This window comes from Piliocolobus tephrosceles, chromosome 20 (assembly GCF_002776525.5).
Source record: "Piliocolobus tephrosceles isolate RC106 chromosome 20, ASM277652v3, whole genome shotgun sequence".
NCBI lineage: Eukaryota > Metazoa > Chordata > Mammalia > Primates > Cercopithecidae > Piliocolobus > Piliocolobus tephrosceles.
Window position 1 is genome coordinate 17,350,675 of NC_045453.1, and position 8,828 is coordinate 17,359,502.

Here is an 8,828-nt window from a genome sequence, read left to right on the forward strand (position 1 = left end):
ATGGTCCTCAGACACCAATACAAGACCTAGTTAAATTAGCCTTTAAGGTCTATAACTCCAGAGAGGAGACGGCAGGCTCGCCTTGAACAGAAGTTACAGCTCCTAGCAGCGGCTTTACAGCCCAGTCGTAACCCCAGACCAGAGAACACACACTCCGCAGACTCCAAAGCTACAAAAGGAGCCTGCTATAAGTGCAGCAAGGCAGGACACTATGCTAACAGGTGTCCGCAAGGTCCCCGAGCCCCAACGCAGCCTTGCTATAAGTGCAAGGCATCAGGACATTAGGCCAGTGAATGTCCTAACCCTCGTCCACCAGCAACCCCCTGCCCTGCTTGCCAGCAGGGAGGACACTGGAAGTCTGATTGCCCCACCCTGAGAACAGGTGCCACGCCTCCACGTGACCCCCTTTCCCAGGATCCTGGGAGCTCCTTCCAGCTCCTACATCTGGACGACGACGACAACTGAAGGTGCCGAGACTCGGGGACCCCCATCACCCTCGCCGAGCCACGGGTAACTCTCCTGGTAGCAGGTAAGACAATTTTTTAATCAACAGTGAGGCTACCTATTCTGTTTTGCCATCCTTCTCTGGACCTAGCCTTCCATCCAATATCTCTGTAGTAGGAATAAGTGGAAAGCCATCCACTCCACGAAAAACTCCACTCCTTAATTGCTGCCTGGCCAATAACTACTTTGCGCACTCGTTCCTCATTCCCAACTAAAAAGGGCCCCTACCGAAAGCAATCAGTGGAAATCAGTTTGGCTTTCCCCTACTCGCCTCAAACTTACTAAATTTTCTTAACTATCTCATACTCCCCAACCTTGCCAGGACCATCCTTCTGGGTTTTGCCCATATTCCAACAAATGCTTCCATTCCTCATTCCTATACTAATACTGTGCCTTATTTTATGTTTTGTCCCCATTTTGATCAAATTTCTCCGTGCCAAGATTCCGTACGTCCAAATGCCAACCATGGGCCCTGACCTTAACAATGCCCCTTAACAGCAGGAAGTAGCCAGACAGACCACAGCGCCCCTTTATCACTATTATCAATAAAAGGTTGGACTGTTTGGACGAACGGAGGCAAGATGGTACACTTCTGGGTTCTTCTTCACCACCAACTTTTCCTGCACGCGCGAAAATGCAGGCACCCGGGAAGGTGCAGATCAACTGGGCATGCGCCAGGTGATGTCAATCCATAGAGACCAAGATTTACCTGGTCGCACCTGTGGAACGCCTCCCCGACACGCCCGTGCCCCGCCTATTGCCCTCCCACTCCTAGAAAAGCTGCTCTCGGCCAGGGTCCCACGCGGACTTCCCAGCCCCACTCCTGTCGGGATGTCGGGACTGCAGGAACTCCGTCTGAGAGCCCCAACCGGGGGACTCTGCCGGCCTTCTTTGCCAGAGGCCAACAGACCTCTTCCTCACACCTTAGGTGACCAAAATAAACTTGCAGTTTTGCTCCTACACTTGCCTACCCGCTGGTTCTTTTGTGCTCGCTTGGCTGGTCTTAGAAAAACAAATCAGTTGAGTCCTATTTGTGGTACCAGAGTGGCTTTGTCTGTGTCTTGTTCCAACTACATGGTGGTCTTGTCTGATCTTTGTTTATATTCTGTGATCACTGTTTATGTTCCATTAGAAACATTAGGTCTAGCTGTCAGCTGAACAGTTTTTCACTTTCTAACCTGCAAGCATTTGTCCTTCCAAATGTAGGATCCCACGCATCTCTTAGTGTTTCTGGCCCTAACTGGTTGAGTGTGTCACCTCTACTTGGCCAAAGGGAGGAGAGCAGGTCTTTGAGATCATCTACTCCAATCTCCCACCTCAGGCAGGAACCCCTCAGCAACATCTCTTCTAGGGTAGGGGACTCACTGCCACCCAAGGCAGCTCCTCCCATCTTTACATATCTGTTGTCAAACCTGTCAGGCCTCTGAGCCCAAGCTAAGCCATCATATCCCCTGTGACCTGCACGTACACATCCAGATGGCAGGTTCCTGCCTTAACTGATGACATTCTACCACAAAAGAAGTGAAAATGGCCTGTTCCTGCCTTAACTGATGACATTACCTTGTGAAATTCCTTCTCCTGGCTCATCCTGGCTCAAAAGCTCCCCCGCTGAGCACCTTGTGACCCTGCCCCTGCCCGCTAGAGAACAACCCTCTTTGACTGTAATTTTCCTTTACCTACCTACCCAAATCCTATAAAACGGCCCCACCCCTATCTCCCTTTGCTGAATCTCTTTTCGGACTCAGCCCGCCTGCACCCAGGTGAAATAAACAGCCTTGTTGCTCACGCAAAACCTGTTTGGTGGTCTCTTCACAGGGACGCGAGTGAAAAAACCTAGGTTTCCCCCATATGTTGTTGAAAAGATAACACATGTACTTGGTTATAAAATACTGCATAAAGGAGCACACTGTGAAAATGAAGTGTCCTTCCCACCCTTTCCCCACCCTCATCTCCCAGATCTCCTTCCAGAGTTCCTACTGGAATATGCATATGCCAACATTATTACCCATCACTACTTTTTACATGTGATGGCATTCTTTTCTTTTTTTGAGATGGAGTCTTACTCTGTCGCCCAGGCTGGAGTGCAGTGGCACAGTCTCGGCTCACTGCAACCTCCGCCTACTGAGTTCAAGTGATTGTCCTGCCTCAGCCTCCAGAGTAGCTAGGATTACAAGTGCCCACCACCACGCCTGGCTAAATTTTTTTTGTATTTATAGTAGAGACAGGTTTTCACCACGTTGGCCACGCTCGTCTTGAATTCTTGACCTCAGGTGATCCACCCGCTGCTTTTTTTTTTCACTTATCTGTTCATTCAATAAATATTTACCAAGCTATTACTATGTGTCAGGCACTGTTGCCAGTGATGAGAAAATAGTAGAGAACAAAACAAAGCGCCCACCCTTAAAAGATCTTATGCTGTAGGGGAAAAAGACAAGCAACAAACACACACATATATAATATAACAGTCAGACAGACAAAAAGCTGTGAAAAAAGAAAGGAGAACACAGAGTTGGTGGGGGTCTATTTTCTTTTCTTTTTTTTTTTTTTTTTTTTTTGAGACGGAGTCTCGCTCTGTCGCCCAGGCTGGAGTGCAGTGGCCGGATCTCAGCTTACTGCAAGCTCCGCCTCCCGGGTTTACGCCATTCTCCTGCCTCAGCCTCCCAAGTAGCTGGGACTACAGGCGCCGCCACCTCGCCCGGCTAGTTTTTTGTATTTTTAGTAGAGACGGGGTTTCACTGTGTTAACCAGGATGGTCTCGATCTCCTGACCTCGTGATCCGCCCGTCTCGGCCTCCCAAAGTGCTGGGATTACAGGCTTGAGCCACCGCGCCCGGCCTTTCTTTTCTTTTTTAAATTTTAATTATTTTTTTTTTTTTGAGACAGGGTCTCACTCCGTCACCCAGGCTGGAGTGCAGCAGCATGATCTCACGTCACTGCAACCTCAGCCTCCTGGGTTGAAGTAATTGTTGTAACCAAGGGAGTTAGAGAAATGTCACACTTTGAGACGAATTCAGGAGTCCTTTATTAGCCGGCAACCAAGAGACAGCTAGCGCTCAAAATTCTCTCGGCCCTGAAGAAGGGGCTGGATTTTCTTTTATACTTTGGTTTGGAAAGGGGAGGGGGAATCGAGCTGAAGCAATCTCACAGAAGTAAAAACAGGTAAAAAAAAGTTAAAAAGACAAATGGTTACAGGAAAACAAACAGTTCCAGGTGCAGGGGTTTAAATTCATCACAAGGTGATAGGTGCAGGGGCTCTGGGTGCTATCTGCCGGACACAAACGCGGGGGCTTTAGAGTACTATCACCCGGGCCAATTCCTAGAACTGTGGACATAGCTTGCCACAGTACCTTATCAGTTAATTGCACTCTTTGGTGTGCTGGGAGTCAGCTTGCATAAGTTAAGTCCTTGAGGAAGGGGGTGGGTAAGGAGCCCTTGATGTCTTACAAATGAAGGAGCCAAATGGAGTCCCTCTGGCTTTCTCAGCTAAAGGAGAGTCTGTCTATTCATATTAAAACAAGGTAAGGTATTGTTATGCCCAGACCGTTTATTCCCCAAAGAAGACCACCAGAGTCCAGAGTCAAAGCCAAGCGGCAAGGATCTTTACTGCAAGTTCGAACTTGGTCCCTCCGTTCCACAGCATACAAGAGGGCCCTGAACGAGGCGTGTGCTCGCCTTTTATAGCCCGATGTAAACAGGATATGTAAGGTTACAGAGGAACAAGGGAATTCTTTTGGTTACAGCATTACAATTGGTTAACATTTTAATATATACATTTAGCAGTTTTCTGTTGGTTCCCGTGCTTTCAGTAAAACCACAAACGGTTGTGACCTTATCGGGAACTCTCCAGGTGGTGTTTTTCCAAAATTGAGATATATGGTTGTCTCTGAGTTGAGGAATGTGTTTATGTTGGGCCCAGGAAGTTGAGATATATGGAGGAATGTGTTTGTGTTGGGCCCAGGGCTGAGGAATGTGTTTGTGTTGGGCCCAGGGCTGAGGAATGTGTCTGATCTCTTTCAGTATCACACAATACTCATGCCTCAGCCTCCCCAGTAGCTGGAATTACAGGCACATACCACCACACCTGGCTTATTTTTGTATTTTTAGTAGAGACAGGGTTTCGCCATGTTAGCCAGGCTGGTCTTGAACGCGTGACCTCAAGTGATCCGCGCACCTAGGCTTTCCAAAGTGCTGGGATTACAGCAATGAGCCACTGTGCCCGGCCCTACTATTTTCAAGAGTAGTCTGGGCAGGTCTTTTAGAGGGCTTGACACTGGGGCACAGACATGAGTGAAGTGAGGAAGCAAGCCATAAAGATATCTGGAGGAAGAGCAGGAGAAAATGCCCTGAGATGAAAGCATGCTTTGAGGCAGACAAACAGGGTCTGGAGGCAGGGAACAAAAGGCCGATTCACACTTCAGCTATGACAGGAAATATCCTCTCCATAGGGTGTAGGCCGAGTAAATGACTTTGTAATGCTACTTCATCCTCTTCATTTACATAGGGTGTGTCCCAAGTAGAGGGTAAACTCCCCAAAATTCTGTAACAGGGGCCCTTGAGCCCCTATGCTTGGGCCCCCTCCCACACTGTGGAGTGTATTGGTGAGCTGGAGTCTTGCTCTGTGGCCCAGGCTGGAGTACAGTGGCTCGAACTCGGCTCACTGCAACCTCCGCCTCCCAGGTTCAAAGCAAATCTCTTGCCTCAGGCTCCTGAGTAGCTAGGATTACAGGTGTGTGCTACCACGCCCAGCTAATTTTTGTATTTTCAGTGGAGACGGGGTTTCACCATGTTGGCCAGGCTGGTCTCGAACTCCTGACCTCGTGATCCACGTGCCTCAGCCTCCCAAAGTGCTGGGATTACAGGCGTGAGCCGCCGTGCCCAGCCTGTACTTGCATTTTCAATACATCCTTTCATTTCTTCTTGCTTTGTGTGTTGTGTCCAATTCTTTGTTCAAGATGCCAAGAACCTGGACACCCTCCAATGGTGACAGCTTAGAGGGAAAATGGTGAGAGATGAGGTTGGACAAGTATTCAGGGGGCAGTTCACTTCCAGCCTTGTTGATGGTGACAACTCTAGATCTTATTCTAAATGTAATGGGGAAACAGTTGAAAGCTTTTGAGCAGGTGAGGGACATGGTCATGTTTACCTTTTTTTTTGAGATGGAGTTTCAAAAAAAAGCTTTCAGCCACCGTGCCAATCATGTTTATGTCGTGCGCATCCGTGTGAAGACACCACGAACAGGCTTTGTGTGAGCAACAAGGCTGTTTATTTCACTTGGGTGCAGGCAGACTGAGTCCAAACAGAGAGTCAGCAAAGGGATATAAGGGTGCAGCCGTTTTATAGGAGTTGGGTAGGTAACGGAAAATTACAAAGGGGGGTTGTTCTCTGCCGGGCAGGAGTGGAGGTCACAAGGTGCTTAGTGGGGGAGTTTTCTGAGCCAGGAAAGGGAATTTCACAAGGTAATGTCATCACTTAAGGCAAGGACCGGCCATTTTCACTTCTTTTGTGGTGGAATGTCATCAGTTAAGGCAGGGCAGGCCATTTGCACTTCTTTTGTGATTCTTCAGTTACTTCAGGCCATCTGGGTGTATACCTGCAAGTCACAGGGGATGCGATGGCTTGGCTTGGGCTCAGAGGCCTGACAGTTTACATTTTATTTTATGTATTTATTTTTTTGAGACGGAGTCTCACTCTGTCGCCAGGCTGGAGTACAGTGGTGCGATCTCGCTCGGCTCACTGCAACCTCCGCCTCCCGGGTTCAAGCAATTCTCCTGCCTCAGCCTCCTGAGTAGCTGGGACTACAGGTGCGCGCCACCACACCTGGCTAATTTTTGTATTTTTAGTAGAGACGTGGTTTCGCCATGTTGGCCAGGATGGTCTTGTACTCTTGACCTCGTGATCTACCCGCCTCAGCCTCCCAAAGTGTTGGGATTACAGGCATGAGCCACTGTGCCCGGCCATGTTTATCTTTCAAAAGTATCATTCTGGCTGCTGATTGGAATAAAGACTGGAGCAGGGATGGGTTAGGGTTGAGGTATAGTAGAAGCAATGGCAGGACTAGTTCAGAGACTACTGCCATATATATAGCTGAAACCGCCTTTGCAAAATTATGACTGAGACAGTGAAAAAGATCTAACTCCATCTTCATTCTAACCTTTAAGCTGTCCTTGTTCCTTCCTGGGTGTAAGCTGAACTAACTTTGGGAGGAACTTAGCTTATAGTGTAAAACAAAGATAATAACAGCCCCTTCCCAAAACAAACCTTCCTCTTGCCTGGGTAATAGACTGACTTTGTTGGACTAACAAATTAGCCACAAGATTAGAAACTATGGTTTAGCTGTCATGCAGCTGGAGGCTACAAGATTCTGACCTTCCCTAAACCTTTCCTAAGATCAGCGCTTGAGATATTTTGCAGACCCTGAACTTGATGGATCAGCTGGCACCACACAGATTGATAAGCCAGCTCATCTGATCTTGTGGCCCGCACCCAGGAACTGACTCAATGCAAGAGGACAGCTTCAGCTTCCCATGATTTCATCTCCTACCTGACCAATCAGCACTCCTTGCTCACTGGCTTCCCCCCACCCACCAAATTATCCTTAAAAACTCTGATCCCCAGCCTGGAGCAGTGGCTCATGCCTGTAATCCTAGTACTTTGGGAGGCTGAGGCAAGTGGATCACTTGAGGTTAGGAATTTGAGTCCAGCCTGGCCAACATGGTGAAACCCCCGTCCCTACTAAAAAAATACAAAAATTAACTAGGTGTGGTGGTGCATGTCTGTAGTCCCAGCTACTCCAGAGCAGAGACTGAGGCAGGAGAATCACTTGAACTGGGGAGGCACAGGCTGCAGGGAGTGGAGATTGTGCCATTGCACTCCAGCCTGGGCAACAGACACCGTCTCAAAACAAACACACAAATAAAAAACTGATCCCCGAATGCTCAGGGAGACTGATTTGAGTAACAATAAAACTCTGGTCTCCAGCACAGACGGCTCTGTGTGAGTTACTCTTTATTGCAACTCCCCTGTCTTGATAAGTTCCCTCTGTCTAGGTAGCAGGCCAGGTAAACCCACTGGCTGGTTACATAGCTTGAAGACAGCTCTGTATCTAAACTGTATCTACATCTATATCTACCTTGGTCAGTCTTAATTCTTGCTATGGTAATCTATTTTATTTTTTGGTTGTATCATAATTTATTTCCTCAATTCCCTAAGGATAGACTTTTTGTTTGTTTGTTTGAGACAGGAGTCTCGCTCTGTCATATAGGCTGGGGTGCAGTGGTGCGATCTCCGCTCACTGCAGCCTCTGCCTCCCAGGTTTAAGCAATTCTCCTGCCTCAGTCTCCCAAGTAGATGGGACTACAGGAGCGTGCTGCCATGTCCGGCTAATCTTTGTATTTTTAGTAGAGACAGGGCTTCACCACATTGGCCAGGATGGTCTTGGTCTCCTGACCTCATGATCTGCCTGCCTTGGCCTCCCAAAGTGCTGGGATTACAGGCGTAAGCCACCGTGCCTGGCTTTTTTTTTTTTTTTTGAGACAGGGTGTCCCTCTGTCACTCAGGCTGCAGTGCAGTGGCACAGGGCACAGTCTCTGCTGACTGCAACCTCCGCCTCTTAGGCTCAAGGGATCCTCCCACCTCAGCCTCCCAAGTAGCTGGGACTACAGGTGCATACCACCATACCTGGCTAAGTTTTTTATTTTTCTGTAGAGGTAAGGTCTCTCACTACGTTGCCCAAGCTGGTCTTGAACTCCTGGGCTCAAGCAATCTGCCCGCCTCAGCCTACCAAAGCGCTGGGATTGTACCTGCCCAAGGGGTTCACCTTGCACACTGCCTAGACAGAGCCGATTAATCAAGAAGGGGGAATTACAAAAGACAAAGTAATTTACACAGAGCCTGCTGTGCGGGAGCCCTGAGTTTTGTTATTACTCAAATCATCCTCCCCGAAAACTCAAGGATCAGAGTTTTTAAGGATAATTTGGTGGGTAGGGGGCCAATGAATCGGGAGTGCTGATTGCTCGGCTGGAGGATGTAATTGCAGAGAGGTGCCGGGCGCGGTGGCTCATGCTTGTAATGCCAGCACTTTGGGAGGCCAAGGCGGGTGGATCACGAGGTCAGGAGATCGAGACCATCCTGGCTAACACGGTGAAACCCCGTCTCTACTAAAAACACGAAAAATTAGCCAGGCGTGGTTGTGGGTGCCTGTAGTCCCACCTACTCGGGAGGCTGAGGCAGGAGAATGGCGTGAACACAGGAGTCAGAGCTTGCAGTGAGCTGAGATCATGCCACTGCACTCCAGCCTGGGCGACAGAGCGAGACTCCGTCTCAAAA

The 8,828-nt window shown here is 48.7% G+C and overlaps 1 protein-coding gene and 1 long non-coding RNA gene across 5 annotated transcripts in view; one reads left to right on the forward strand and one right to left on the reverse strand.

Moving 5' to 3' along the window:
* Nucleotides 1–512: 512 nt before the first annotated feature.
* Nucleotides 513–8,828, forward strand: part of PKIG (cAMP-dependent protein kinase inhibitor gamma) — a 103,705-nt gene continuing 95,389 nt past the window's right edge. For 3 of the 4 annotated variants that reach the window (XM_023227855.2, XM_023227852.2, XM_023227856.2), the window contains exon 1: nucleotides 3,889–4,021. The gene's annotated coding sequence lies outside the window, so the exon portion shown is untranslated. Of the gene's footprint in view, nucleotides 530–3,888; nucleotides 4,022–8,828 lie in introns of those variants that run through there. The other variant, XM_031934708.1, reaches the window with a different exon arrangement.
* Nucleotides 5,748–8,828, reverse strand: part of LOC116418558 — a 5,677-nt gene continuing 2,596 nt past the window's right edge. The window contains exon 2 of the long non-coding RNA XR_004228647.1: nucleotides 5,748–6,093. This is a non-coding gene — a long non-coding RNA (uncharacterized LOC116418558). The remainder of the gene's footprint in view (nucleotides 6,094–8,828) is intronic.